A 15439-nucleotide genomic window follows, 5' to 3' on the forward strand; every position below is an offset into this window, starting at 1 on the left:
TTTCAGTACTCTGTCACCCATATTTAATACAGAAAGATGGGTTTGTAGATTCTTTTTGTTGTTACTCTAAGTCTTTATATACATGAACTACTGTTTATTCACCAACTTAGGTCATAATGATGTTTAAATGATTAAGCTATATTGTATAGACACAGGAATCCATTTTTAATTAAAGGAAATCTATTCTCTCCTTCAACAATTTTATGTGTGTAAACACACACACACACACACACACACACACGTATAGTACTATGCACAAATACCCATATAGGGATAGTGAATAAGACAGATAAAATCTTGCACCATGGAATGCATGTTAACATAGGAAGTATTTAAAACCATGTTAGCTGTTACTATCATAGCATGTTATTTTTTGATAACATTTTTTTTGATAGTTTATTGTCAAGTTGGTTTCCATATAACACCCAGCGCTCATCCCCACAAGTGCCTTCCTCCATNAGTGTCTTCTTTCTTTTTCAAAATGTTATGGGTTGGAAGATAAATCATCTGATTGCCTTACTCCTTTGTCTTCTGTATTTGTTCCTCCCCCTTAAATATTTACTAAAACAATAACAGTAAACACCTATAATTTAACTTCTGCATTAGGAAATCTCCTTGATTCTTTTTTTTAATTGATAATCTCAGGTATTTTTTAAAAGATGAGCTTAGCACCGTATCATGAACACAGAATTACTCTTTAAAAGAAGAAAAAGCACAATTAAAAAAAATTTTTTTTAATGTTTATTTATTTATTTTTTTTTAAATGTTTTTTATTTTATTTCTAGGAGAGAGAGAGAGAGACAGCATGAGCAGGGGAGGGTCAGAGAGAGAGGGAGTCACAGACTGAAACAGGCTCCAGGTTCTGAGCTGGCAGTCAGCACAGAGCCCGACGCGGGGCTCGAACCCACGAACCGCGAGATCATGACCCAAGCGAAAGTCGGACGCTTAACCGACTAAGCCACCCAGGCGCCCCTTTAAATGTTTATTTTTGAGAGAGAGAGAGAGAGCACAAGTTGAGGGAGGCCAGATAGAGAGAGGGAGACACAGAATCTGAAACAGCTCAAGGCTCTGAGCTATTAACACAGAGCCCAACGTAGGGCTCAGACTCAGGCACAGTGTGATCATGACCTAGGCCAAAGTCAGACACTTAACTGACTGAGCCATCCGGGCATCCCAGATAAAAGCACAATTTAAATCTTATTTGTTATGATAACTTTTCCTTATTTCCACTTATTATTTATTCACTAATGTACTGATATAATTTCATTGTTAGATTCTAGTAGGTTATGGTCTAACATGTATATGTAGGTCGAATTCTCTATTAGCATACAGAATTTTCTTTGAACCTACCACTTCATTGTTAAATCCTTTTTCTATCACTGACTATGCAAGTTGGTTAACTCATCTTATACTAAATAGAGAGAGTCCTATCTTATGAGGATCATGAAAGGAAGATGTTACATGTAAAGCTCTTATAAGATGGTATTCAATAATTGTTTAGTTATTTTCATTTTTAATATTTTACCATGCATTTAATTAAAATGGTTTGAGTTTTACTGTTATCTTGTATTTTATATATACATTAACCATTGGCCATCATTAATGAGTAGAAGTTATTATCAATATTTAATATGTATAAATACCAGATATTAACATTTTCAGATTTTTTCATTCCTGGTAAAGGGAAACATACCTTATTTTTATTATTATTTTTTAAGTTTATTTATTTAAGTGATCTCTACACCCACTGCGGGGTCAGACTCACAACCTTGAGAGGAGAGGTTGCACGCTCTTCTCACTGAGCCAGTCAGGCACTCCTAGGGAAACCTACTTTCATGTATGTATGTATGTATGTATGTATGTATGTGTTTATGTATTTACTTACGTACTTAATTACGTACGTACTTACTTTCTTACGTACTTACGTACGTACTTATTTACATCCAAGTTAGCATATAGTGCAGCAATGATTTCACAAGTAGATTCTGTAATGCCCCTTACCTATTTAGCCCTTCCCCCCTCCCACAACCCCTCCAGCAACCCTGTTCTCTAGATTTAAGAGTCTATTATGTTGTGTCCCCCCTTCCTGTTTTTATATTATTTTTGCTTCCTTTCCCCTATGTTCATCTGTTTTGTGTCTTAAATTCCTCATATGAGTGAAGTCATATATTTGTCTTCCTCTGACTGACTAATTTCACTTAGCACAATACTTTCTAGTTCCATCCACATAGTTACAAATGGCAAGATTTCATTCTTTTTGATTGCTGAGTAATACTCCATTGTGTGTGTGTGTGTGTGTGTGTGTGTGTACACACACATATCTTCTTTATCCCTTCATCCATCGATGGACATTTGGGCTCTTTCCATACTTTGGCTATGGTCAGTAGCACTGCTGTACACATTGGGGTGCATGTGCCCCTTCGAAACAGCACACTTGTATTAGGGAAACCTACTTTTAAAAATGCTTTGCTATCTAGGGGCTATTTGCTCCTACTGTTTTAAATTTTCATGTATTCCTTACTTAATTTTTGCATTTACTTTTCCATGTGTGCTTTAAGATTATATTTTTCCAATTCTAGAAGAATTCTTTTGGGATTTTCTTCTGAATTACATTATATATTTACTTGTTAATTTTAGAACTACTGGCATTATTAAGATAGTACATCTTCCCACATAGTTAGAAAGGGCATTTTTCTGTTTGGATTATTTTCTATCTTACAGTGAGATTTTAATAGTTTACTTCATTTAGGTTCAAGGTTTTTCTGGTTAATGTTTTTTCTATGTATGTTATAATTTTTGTTACTATTTTAAATAAAATACTTTTTCAATTCCTTATTTTAAGTATTGTTTCTAAGAGAAGATAAAAATTTCTTGATATTTGGGTATTTGTATTTTAATCTAGTAGCTTTTTAGTAAAGTCTTTCAGCTATTTATACTTGATAGTAGCCAAACATGGTATTTGTATTTCTTCTTTTCCAATGATTTATTGTGTTCTCTTCTTACAAGGCAGTATTCCATGATACTAGTGATAGTTATTTTCTCATCTGTTTCATTTAGTTGACTGGGCTTCAGTCTTTTACTTGTTAGGATATCCACTTTTGGAAAGTTGTCTGTATTAAATTCAAATAATTCATTTAACTCTTTCTTAGGAGCAACTTAGTATTTTATCAAGTGCTTTTTAGTCAAAATTGATACACTCATATGGTTTAATTTGTTGATGTAATGGATTATGTATTTACATTTTCTGAACAATCGGATTATATTTTATTTCTAGAATAAATCTTGCTTGAGCATAGTGTGGAATTCTTTTGACAAGTTGCTGTATTTATCACTGGTACTTTTACACCTGCAGTCATAAACTGGTCTATAATTCGCTTTGTTTTTGTCTTAACCATTTTAATTATTGTTTTATAATTTTTGGTATACAAGTCTTAAACTTGCCTTATTAAATTTATTCCTGAATATTTTATTAGTTTTATTTTTTTGATAATTTTTTCCACATTTTCATTAAAATTCCAGTTAACATGCAGTATTTTGTCACTTAAATGCATTGTGAATGGAATTGTTTTCTTTATTTTTGACTTTTGTTTGTTGCTAGAGTACAGAAGTACAGTTAATTTTCACCTATTGATCTTGCATCCTGCAATTGTGCTGCTCTTTTGTATTTTTTTCTCTTAATTTTATTGTGGATTTTTGGGGATTTTCTATATTTAGGATTCATGCTATCTCTGTATTAAAATAATTTTATTTCTTCCTTTATTAATATCTTTTTGCTTATTTGCATGAGGTTAAAGCTCATGTACAATGTTAAGTTGAAATGGCAGAAGGGACTTCCTGGGGCGCCTGGGTGGCTCAGTCGGTCGTGTCCGACTTTGGCTCAGGTTATGATCTCGTGTTTCGTGGGTTTGAGCCCCGCGTCGGGCTCTGTGCTGACAGCTAGCTCAGAGCCTGGAGCCTGTTTCAGATTCTGTGTCTCCCTCTCTCTCTGACCCTCCCCTGCTCATGCTGTGTCTGTCTCTCTCTCTCTCAGAAATAGATAAAACATTAAAAAAAATTTTTTTTTAAGAGAGGGGATTTCCTTACCTTATGGGGAAAGTATTCAGTCCTTCACAATTAGGTATCCTATTAGCTGTGAGATTTTTGTAGATGCCCTTTATCAGATTGATTAAATTTTCTATTCCTAGTTTGCCAGGAGTATTTATTATGAATGAGTTTTAGATTTTGTTGAATGTTTTTTCTCTGTCTACTGAGATGATGTAGTTTATGTCCTTAATATGGAATAGTTCATTATTGTTATTTTTGTTTTAAATGTTAAACCATTCTTCCATTCCTGGCAAAAATGTCTTAGCTTTAGTGTAAAATCCTTTTTTATGTTGTAGGATTGAGTTTGCTAATATTTTAAGTATTTTTTAGATATTTGTAACTTTCTTATGTTTTGCAGCTTTGATAGTGAGGTACAGTTGGCCTTAATGTGTTGGGAACTGTTTCTGTCTTTGCTGAATGAGTTTGTAAAGCTTTGGTATTTCTTCTTTAAATATTTGATGAAATTTATCAGTGAAAATATCTGGACTTGGACTTCATGAGAATATTTTAAATTCCTAAGATTTTCTCTTTTCTTCTTGAATTCATTTTTGGTAATTGTTGTCTTTCTAGGAATTTGTTCAGTTTCTCAAATTTGTTGTGATTATGGTGTTGATAGCATTCTCTTATAGTCCTTTCAATTTCTATAGTCTCAATGGTAATGTTCATTCTTGCATTCCTAACTGGCATTGTGTCTTCTCTCTTTTTTCTTTTTGGTAAGTCTAGTTTAATTGTCAGTTTTTTCAAGGTGTGTGTGTGTGTGTGTGTGTGTGTGAGAGAGAGAGAGAGAGAGAGAGATGTCAGGCCAGAATATCATATATTTCCACTGTTCTTAATGTTGTTACCTAAGCTTACTTGTTGGAAAGGTTAGAGATCTGTAGACTAAGCCTCTTATCAGTAGACCAGGAGAGCTATTCTTTTTGTCATCCTTTTAAGATCAAGTTCTGTTGAGTTCATGAGTGTTACATTGTTGCTGTAATCAAGGGATCAGAAATCTTTCACTGTAACGGATACAAAGCTGGAGACTGGATATTGAAATATTATATCAGAAAACCTTCACATTTTTACAATGTAAATTTCTTTGCAACAAATATCCAAAGCAGGATGACCACCAAGTTGCTACCTTTCAGATCTTACATAAGTGCATCTCAGTGCTGGAAATCGATTCACATCTGAAAGCACAACTGCCAGAGTATCTGGGCAATATAGTTATAACATTCCATCCTGCACAGGCTTAAAAAAGATGGTGGGAATGGATGCCTATGTCATCAGCCCTGTCCAGCACAGTGCAGTTTCATATGAGTGTAAGGAGTTAGTTTTTCTGGCTTTGAAATAGGTGTTTAGTATCTGAGCAAGGCATTAATGAATCCAGTCGTCCACACTGCCCTTTAATGTATTTTTTATTCATTGAAAAATGCTTTTAATCTTAAAAGCTTATATTACTAGAAAACAATGACTGATGTTGATCATCTTCGTTTAAAATTGTAGCATTTCTTAGGATATAGACTGTTATCCAAATGTTTCTCTTTAAACTGTGAAACATCACTTTAGCCGTATTGTTTATTTTACCACTGAGAGAACTACAGAGTCACATTCATGAGATTGCTTAATAAATATCATTTGAGATGATGAATTTGACATTAGGAGTGGGCTGTACACTTTTAAACATTGCTTTTGGAGTTACCAGAAATAGATGATTAAGTAAGTAAACTACCCAAGAACTACATTTTTCCTCCCCTGTTGCAAGGACAGTATGGGCCCTACTTGGGTTATGATGCATCGTGCTAATTCTAAGACACTTTCCTACCTACCTTCATTTAGATCTGATATTTTCATTTGATACAAGTAGTACATTTCTCTCTCTCTTTTACTTTCATCTTGCTTTTTTTTTTTTTTACACCTTTTATCATGTTATAGAAAGATGTCTAGTTTTTGAGAGAGAGGGAGGGATCAAGGGAAAGAGAGAGAACGAGTGGGGGAGGGGCAGAGAGAGAGGGAGACACAGAATCTGAAACAGGCTTCAGGCTCTGAGCTGTCAGTACAGAGCCCACATGGGGTTTGAACCTGAGAACCACTATATCATGACCTGAGCCTAAGTCAGATGCTCTGACTGACCCACCCAGGCACTTCTGTTTTTGTTTTCTTTTTTCTTAATTGGAGACTATAGCATGAAAAATTTCTTGGGTTATACTAAATATTCACAAGCATTTCTTTTAAAATATCAAATCCTAAGTCATGGCCCCCTTGAAAATAGATTAGGAATTTTAAACTACTTATTTTGTGGTTAATATTGAGAACATGTTTTGAATCTATTCCACACTATTTAAAAATCTTTTCTTAAGCACTGAGCTTATCTGGAGAATGTTTTTTACCAGAATAGAAAATAATACTTAAAATCTTTTTTAATGTTTGTACTTATTTTTGAGAGAGAGAGAGAGAGAGAGAGACAGAGCATGAGCAGAGGAGGGGTAGAGAGAGGAGAAACCGAATCTGAAACAGACTTCAGGCTCTGAGCTGTCAGTATAAAGCCTGACACAGAGCTTGAACTCAAGAATCGCAAGATCATGACCTGAGGTCAAGCCAGACACTTAACCGACTGAGCCACCCAGGTACCCCCAGAGTATATTTTTAATGTATAGGTGAAAGTGTTTATCTATTGTCTCCAACTTGATTACTACATGATATTTTCTTATTGAGTAGAAAGATAGACCTGTATGCTGTAAAACACATACAAGTTTAGAGTATCTTTAGATTTCCATTCTATTGCCCCCACCCCAAAGTATAATTAGTTCCTTTCAGTGTAAGAAGCTGGTATTTAGTTTACAGCGGCATGAAACCTAATTTAATTCATTTTTTAGAAATAACATGGAGAAACTTGAGTAAGGTAGATAAGTAAGGGCTTGAGGTGTCTTTTATAATTTCCCATGTTCTTTAAGTACTGGGAAAAGTTTTAGGCTTGGTAGTTGATAAATATGCTGACCTTTATTTCATACAGCAGCTGCCAGTGGGGTGACATTTTTTCCTTCACACTTAACTGAATTAAGTTTCTGAATATTTAACAAATTTGGATTTAGTGTCATAACATTCATGACCAGCATTATAAGAATAATAGGTGGGGAAATGAATGTTAAAGACATTTTATTTTCAACTTTTCAAATAACTTGTGCAAGTGGGGGGAGGATAGAGAGAGAGGGAGAATCCCAAGCAGACTCCGCATCGCCAGCACAGAGCCAGATGTGGGGCTTGAACCCACGACACTGTGAGATTGTAACTTGAGCTGAGACCAAGAGTCGGATACTTAACCTACTGAGTCACCCAGGCATCCCTAGTAGATCTTTCACCTATTTATGTTTCTTGCCTTCCAGCCTGTAAGTAGCAGTGTAGCTACAAGGTATTTTAAAGAACAGACTTCAGAGGAAATTTTATATTTATAATAAATGCAGTGAGATATTTAAAGTTAGGCATCTATTCAGCTATTACTAATTTAATAGATATGATCATTCCGTTTTTGAAACTGATATTGAATAAGCATTATACACACTTGGGAAGTATGAAATAAATGACATAATTTCTCAGGAAGCTAATAAGTAATAAAACCAAAGTACAAAATCCAAACTGCTATTGTGGCCAGGGGGAAGGATTAGAATATTTGGTTTATCCAAGAGAACAGGAAAGTAGGATCAAATATTTGTGGGTAATTAAATGGGGTAATTAAAAAACAGAAAATAAGCTGATAGAAATTCAGATATATCTAGTAGTAAATGGAAATGTCTTATTTGCTTCAAGTAAAAGTCAGGGATTAACAGTCGCTTGGGAGCTTGTTAAGGATGCAAATTCTAACACGCTGACCAAGACCTACTGAATCAGAAGTTTTGATAGACTCTAGAAACCTTTATTTAAATTTTTGGACAGTCTCCCCAGATGAATCTAATGCACTCTGAAGTTTGATAATCTTTGCCAGAAATACGTATTTAAATAATAGGTGTAATAGCGTTGTTTGCACGTTCATACTGTGAAACATAATTCAGCAGTGAGAATGAAGTGTAGCTCCATGAATCCATGTGGATGGATAATCAGCATACAGGTTGAATGAAAGGAAGTCACAGAAGAATGTACGGTGTAATTCTATTTATGAACATGCAAAACAAACTGTTGTTTAGGAATATATTCATCGACTATAGGAATATATAATTCAACCATAAAGAAGAGAAAGGGAAATTATTATTATATCTTTAAGTACAGTGCTTACCTGTCAAATGGAGAAGAATTGTGATGTACAGGAGGCTATTAGGGTTCAGGAATAACTAGTTTACTAGTTACAAGGAAGTTGAAACTTCACATACATGGTATAGACTCTTCTATATGCTGGCTGTTTTTCTAAGTCACAAAGAAAGTTTTTTAAAAAGATGGAAAAAATGTAAACTAATTCAAACAAATGCAAAAAATTTAGTGTATAAACATTTATAGAAAGTACCATTAAATAGTTTCTTTTCTTGGTGACTTTTAAAGATATTTCCATGGAAACTTCTTAAAGTTGACTGATATTTTGGCAGTTGTAAGCAAACAGATACACTAGTCTCTTGCAAGTTTTTCTTTGTGAAAGATTGAAACTTCATCAGAACGATTCAGTTTTTGTTGTTTTCATTCACAGTGGTTCACCAAGTTTTCAGGTTGAGATATATCATTTATGTTTTTTCTTTGTAAGCACCTACAGTTAGCGTGAGTTATATTTAAGGAAATGATTACAAATAGCCCAATGCCAGAATGAAACAAGATTACCAATGCTTATTCAAATATAGACTCAATAGTCAAATATAGACTCAATAGGGAGGAAGGTTTTTACATCCTGATATGTGATTCACTGAAAGGATTCTAGAAAAAGTATTCTTCCTCATCGAAGTTTTACAAAATTGACTTCTACGTATGGCTTACTATTATAGATTATTGAAAATTGGTCATATGAAATATGTTAAATATTTTGAAAAACCCATGTTAGAAAATTGAAATTCTCTTTCTGAATTTAAACATTTATTTGGTATTTTCTCATTCTGTTTGTAAGGTTAGATTTTTTAAACACCCTTTACACAGTAGAGTGATGAATCATAATTTACAGATTATTTCTTAAGTGAGAAAATGAGAATGAAGTTCAAAGAAGATGCTGTATATTATAAAGAGCTGCTGCAGAAAACATAAAATTTAGCCACTAGTATCTGAGTTACAGATATTCCTTAGACAGAGATTGTGTTTAAAATATTATCTTAATGGGCTTAATTGAATTAAAATCACCTGTGACCAGATTCCTTCCACCCCTTGTGATCCTAGCATAAAATAGAACGTATAGATTGCCATGTCAGGTTTTAAACTGGAAGCTTGAAAGCTTGTCTGAGTCATCTTTCTTTCCATTGAGTGATTATGTCTCATCTTTTTGTTACCTTCAATGCATAAATACCATGCTTGCCCCTGTTAATACTTTAAGAGTCACTTTTTCTATTAGTGATTCTGAATTAATCTTAAGGTATATAAAGACTCCACATTATAGAGTCTACTAATTTTATTTTAACAACAGAGCCAATTTAATTAGTCTCTTTTAATCAATATTAAGCTACTGTATGATGCTGAAAGATTGGTTTTAGATTTTAATGTTGATAGTAAAGTGCATTAATGGTCTCAGTTCTTTACTCCTCCCTGTATCTATGTGCTTTGCCATAAACTAGTACTTTCCTACTGTGGGGAACAACCCCACCCTTGACTCTGTGTTTGACCAGTGATATGCTTTGGCCCCTTTGCCATTACCATGAGGAGAACATGCTCAAGTCAGCTGCTGGTCCCAGGGGGGAGGAAGAAAGATACTTGGAGCAGTACCTACTTATTATTCAACCTCCAGACACATAAACAAGCTGAACTGAAATCAGCCAACCCTAAACCATCCCTCATTTGTTGAGAATAAATGACGATTGTATGCTACTAAATTTTACTAAACTTTACACAGCAGTTCTGTGATAGTGTCTGATTAACACAGTTTCTCTGAAGTTGTATGGTATTGAATGAATAAAGGCCATTTCTCTGTATAATTATCAAGGCTCTAATCATCTTTGGTCTATAAAAAATCATTACATTTAGAGTAGCAATTATATTATATCACCTTCACTGGCTTCCACTTGTTGAAAGCACAGAAAAAAATCAACATCAAATTACTCTAGTACCTTTATACACATGCTTTAAAAAATCTTCATGTGTGGAAAGATACACTTAAATAGTTGCATGTAATGTAAAACAAAAGTCTTCAAACTGGAGTAAGAACACCCTGATGAAACACTAAAAGTATCCCAAATGTGTGTAGAAACGTAACAGATTTAAGAAAATACAGTTTGAGATCCCCGAATTTCATGTGCCAGTTGGTATGCCTGACATTGACATCTGAGGTGTCATGCCTGTTGATCTTTTGACTTCAGCTTTTCCAATAGCTTTTTTCCTGTTTTCCCAAAGAAAGACATACCTCACATCCTCATGAATCTGAATATGGTACCTTGTTCCAGGTTTTCTGTCAAAATCTCAGGATTCTCAAAGGGACGATTCAAAATGTCATTATTAGAGTAATTTCCTGTCATTCTTTCTCATATAGATATTTCTGTTAAGAGTGAAACATGGCATTCGAGAAAGTATATTTTATACTCTGCTATAGTGCTTTTACTTTAGAATTTGGTTGAGTGCAGCAGTGGAAGTGGAAGAGTATCATTGTTCCTACTCTTTAAGTATCACTGGTGGAAGCAAACCCAAGAACTCATTGGCCCCAGGTATTATTGAATGTGGATCTTCTGATTCCTTTGGGCACCCTGTTTGTCCATTTATCTGTCACAGAATCAGAATTCGAAAAAAGAAGTGTGGTATTGTAGGAATGCATATTAACACTTTAATTTGAATTCAAAAAGATAATCTGGCAGAATAAATCTAGTCGTTTTTAATATGTAAGTTGGTAAACGAAATCTACACTATCAGGTTTTGACAAAAATATATGCAAACCATGAAATAACACAAAAGCACAAAGCAAAAACAGTGCACCCAGAACACTTTGTTGGCTAAATTATATTAAAATTGCAGTATTTGGAGTTTTTGTAATCTTTCTTAGAATATGGTAATAACAGGTATGATTTTTTTTTTAATTTTGAGAGAATGAGCATGCACACACACATGTGTGTGAGAGTGGGGAAGGGGCAGAGAGAGACGGGGAGAGAGAGAATCCCAAGCAGGCTCTGCACTGTCATTGAGGAGCCCAGTGTCGGGCTCAAACTCACGAACTGTGAGATCATGACCTGAGCCAAAATCAGGAGTCAGATGCTTACCTCACTGAGCTTCCCAGACATCCCAATAACAGGTATAATTAGTACTGATCCACACTCCACTATCTGCAGTATGAAAAATCCAGAAAGCTCCAAAATTAATTGCTCATTTGGTGACATCAGATACCAAGCACATACATATATATATAATTTTTCAGAAGTTTTCCAACAGTAATATCAATGTGTTTGATTACAGGATGCTGACACAAACCTTAATGGGAATGTTGCATAATGTGAAGCATATTTCCTGTCAAAGTTAGAAAAATTCAGAATTGTAAAACTTATATGCTCCAGCTACTTGGGATAAAGGGTTGGGGTCCTGTATATTTGATTTGATACTGGTAAAAGCATTTTAGTATTTTGCAAGAATTGTGCTTTTCAATTACTCTTAATTACTAAGTAACAAGATTACAAATTTTACATTCAGTAAAATAGAAAGGTGGTCTAATCAAAATGATAAATCATTAAAAGTGTTTTTTTGATGATTACTATGAAATTTTTGACATAAACTTGGGATTTTAAAAAATTGAGAAAACTTTCCATTTCTATGACTATCTATAGAAATAAATGAATCTGAGGAATAGAATTAATGCTAGACAATAAGGATAGAATTCTAAGAGTGTTCAATATTTATTTATAATTATCAGAACAGAATGGGGACAGAGGGCACAGGGAGAGGGGATGCTACAGCCCTCTTATGAAAACATACATTTCCAATAAAATGTTACTTTTGTTTAATATAATTATCAAAGTGTGTTGTATTTTCTATCAGGTGTGTGCAACTAATAATTTAATGATATTTCATATGGAAAGAATTTCTTAGTGCATTTTGGTCACAGGAAATGAAATTAATGTTCTTTTTTCTTTAAGAGAAGAGAGAATAAGAAACTTAGTATAAAAAGCATGAAATCAGCTGGTTAAATTTTATTTTGCAAGGAGAATATATGTAAATTCAAGGAAAAGATTATGAAAAGTTTTCCATTATTAAAGAATAGCTTATTCATGTATTTTTTTTAAAGGATGATGTTACATATCAAATTACTATGGTATTTAGATTTCATTAGATACACTTAATTTATATTTTAAAATGTCACCACATTTTATAGTGACACCACAGCACAAATATATTACAAATGACAACTCTTGTAAATATTTAAATATGTGATGAAAACTTTTAGACACTGACTTAAAATTTATGAGGCTGTAGTTTCGTACTATTCTTTTAGGCAAAAAAGTAGGGGTCTATGAGTCCACCTGGTTAATTGGGGGGTAGCTGAAAGTGGATAGTTCTAGATGGTAGAGAGTCAATGGCTATTACTGGTCAAAAATTAGGTGCTAGCTAAATGCTTTAATTGATGGATTAGTTTTTAAATAAGTTATTGCACAATGTTCAATGAAAAAATAAAGTATTTTATACTGTAAAGAAATATATATTCATGACATAAAGAAAGGAGTTGTGGTAAGATCCGGGATTTTGTTTAGAAATTCATACAGGATTCTGGAAACCAGGACTCTTCTACTATAATAGAACTCTCTGTGGCTATAGAAAGAAGTTGAGCATCTCAGAAACTTCTTTTTTTTGCCTGTACATGTTTGCTTATGCTCTGTCTCTCTGTCTCTATCTGTCTCTGTCTCTCTGTCTCTCTCTCTAGCGTTTTCTTTTACTCTCTGAACTTTTTCCTTCCTTTTTTGGTCTCTTCTCTTCCTCTTCTTTCTTCTCACTTCTCTTTGTCTTTTCCTCCACTCTTCCTTACCTCCTTCCTTCCCCTCTTCTGTCAGTTGCCTCTTTCTCTGTCTCCTCCTCTTCTTCCTCTTCCTCTTTAGTTCTACCTTCCATTCTGCAGGTCACTCTCAAACCCATGTTTGTGTCTCTTCCCCTCAATTCACACATGTATTTCCTGATTTATTTTCCTCAGTACCAGCTCACTCTAGTTCTTGCTAACCCTCCTGTCAGTTCTTTACCATGCTAGGAAACCTAGGTAAAGGCCTTTTTCAGATTACTAATCCAATAAAAATATCTGAGATTTTGCAGACAAAATAAAGTTATTCACCTTCCATTAACACAGAATTGATTACCTTGTATTTATTCTTTTCCCCACTCGTTTCATCAGACTCGTTTCATCTAACTGGCTATATAGTGATACTGATGTCAATGTGACAACCAACTGATTGTGAGACCAAGTTTGCCAAAATATGTATAAAATTTTCTAGCCAGGATACTTTAAAAATGCTACTACAGTGTGAACAAGGAAAGATTGAGCTGTTACTATCATAGACTGGTGTGAGTGAAATGGAACACTGCACTAGGCAGAATCGATGTAATAAATTTTTTTTAAGTATGCAAGAATTTAGAATGTGTGTTTCATAAATATGATAAGAAAATACTATCAAAAGATAGGCACATTGAGAGTTCTGCTTTGTATATAGCAAACCACCAGAAAATGTTACTCTCATCTTAAAAACAGAAAAAGCTGTATGAGCTACAAAATTATAACTTTTCTTGACCCCTGTCAGAGAGCTGAGGTCACAAGGCATGGGAACTGAATTCCAAGGAATGACAAGCCCCTCCAAGGAAGGATGGGACACACGAAGTATTCACCATTTGCAGACCACAGGAGGAAGAAGTAGCCACCATAGAAGCTGGTAAGAAGAAATGAGCTAAAATTTTAATGCATTCTTAAAGGCCAAGTGTGGGTTGGCATATCTGTGTAGGATAACTGGAAGCCTGAAACACAAGGGGAGAGCCACTTATTCATGTGCTCTTCTCCATGTCCCTCCACTGGCTGCTAACAAGAAGGAATGGGTAAGGGCAGTAGCCTGCATCAGGCACGCAGGAGTTCACAGAGTGACCAGTCCTACCAAGAGACCAGCACAGAACATCGCCTGTTACTCCGGATTCTCTTCTTATATGGAGCAGAAACTTTAAGCTATTGGAAGGGGAGCAAGAAATCTTCTTGGGCCCATGATCCTGCATGAGTACACAGCAGAGATCAACTACCACTGATGAAGTGGCATGAAACTCTCTCTTGCCTAAAACATGCACAAGATATTATGTAGAGTTTAGCTGCCATGATGTTGAGGGATTGGAATGCTAAGAAGGCCCCACGTTGGAAGCTCAGGCATGTGAACCTTCCTAAGACTCTGATGGACCAGAAGAATGGAGATCCCCTGCTACAAACTGAATCCTACTACAAAAAACAAAAAAATAAAAACCACCAAAGAAAAACAAAACAAGTTAAGACCCTTGTACCACTGAGGGAGGGACAGTAGCATGGAGAAAGATTCTCTCTTAAGCTAATATGCAGGAACTGATAAAAAGGTTAAGAGTAGAACAGGAATACAGAGAAAAATTTCTGTTGACCGGGATCCACACTAACCACAAGGTGATGCTAGCTCATGACTGGAAAGATTTGAAGCCTGTGATACACTTAATGGCAAGCTTTACAACTGAAACTGAAATGCAGTTTAACCGCTGACTTTGATTCCTTCACATGAATGGCCTTACAGAAAAAGAGGTATATTTATTTCCAAGCAGAAATACCACTTCTGTTTATGTACATGATCTCTTATGTTTAATAAAAAAAAAAAGTATGTGACATGCAAACAAGTAAAAGTAAGCATTCCATTACCAAATTCAGAAGAAATCCGTAGATTTATAGATGACCCATATGGGTAGGATATGAGACAGAAATTTTTAAATAACTGATTATTATGTTAAAGGATCTAGTGGGAAAGATAGACAATATGCTTGAAAAGATGAAGAGCTTTCAGTTGAGAGGTGGAAAGTATTTTTTAAAAGTGAAATGGAAATATTAAAATGTAAACCTTGATATTAAAAATGAGGAATTCTTAGATGTGCTCATTAGCAGATTGGATATAATCTAAGAAAAATCTAAATAAACTTGAAGGCGGGTCAATAAAAATCATCTAAAATGAAGCATCAAGAAAAGAGTGGGAGGGAAAAACAGAGCACAGTATCCAAAATTTGTTGGATAATAAAGCACACTTGTAGTTGGCATTGT

At 34.6% G+C, this 15439-nt stretch overlaps 1 protein-coding gene across 2 annotated transcripts in view; it reads left to right on the forward strand.

Annotated features, from left to right (window-relative positions):
- COP1 (COP1 E3 ubiquitin ligase) overlaps positions 1-15439 on the forward strand; it is a 220383-nt gene that overhangs the window by 138672 nt on the left and 66272 nt on the right. The gene's annotated exons all lie outside the window — the stretch shown is intronic.

The sequence above is a fragment of the Crocuta crocuta genome, unplaced genomic scaffold (genome assembly GCF_008692635.1).
Source record: "Crocuta crocuta isolate KB4526 unplaced genomic scaffold, BGI_CrCroc_1.0 scaffold3, whole genome shotgun sequence".
Lineage (NCBI taxonomy): Eukaryota > Metazoa > Chordata > Mammalia > Carnivora > Hyaenidae > Crocuta > Crocuta crocuta.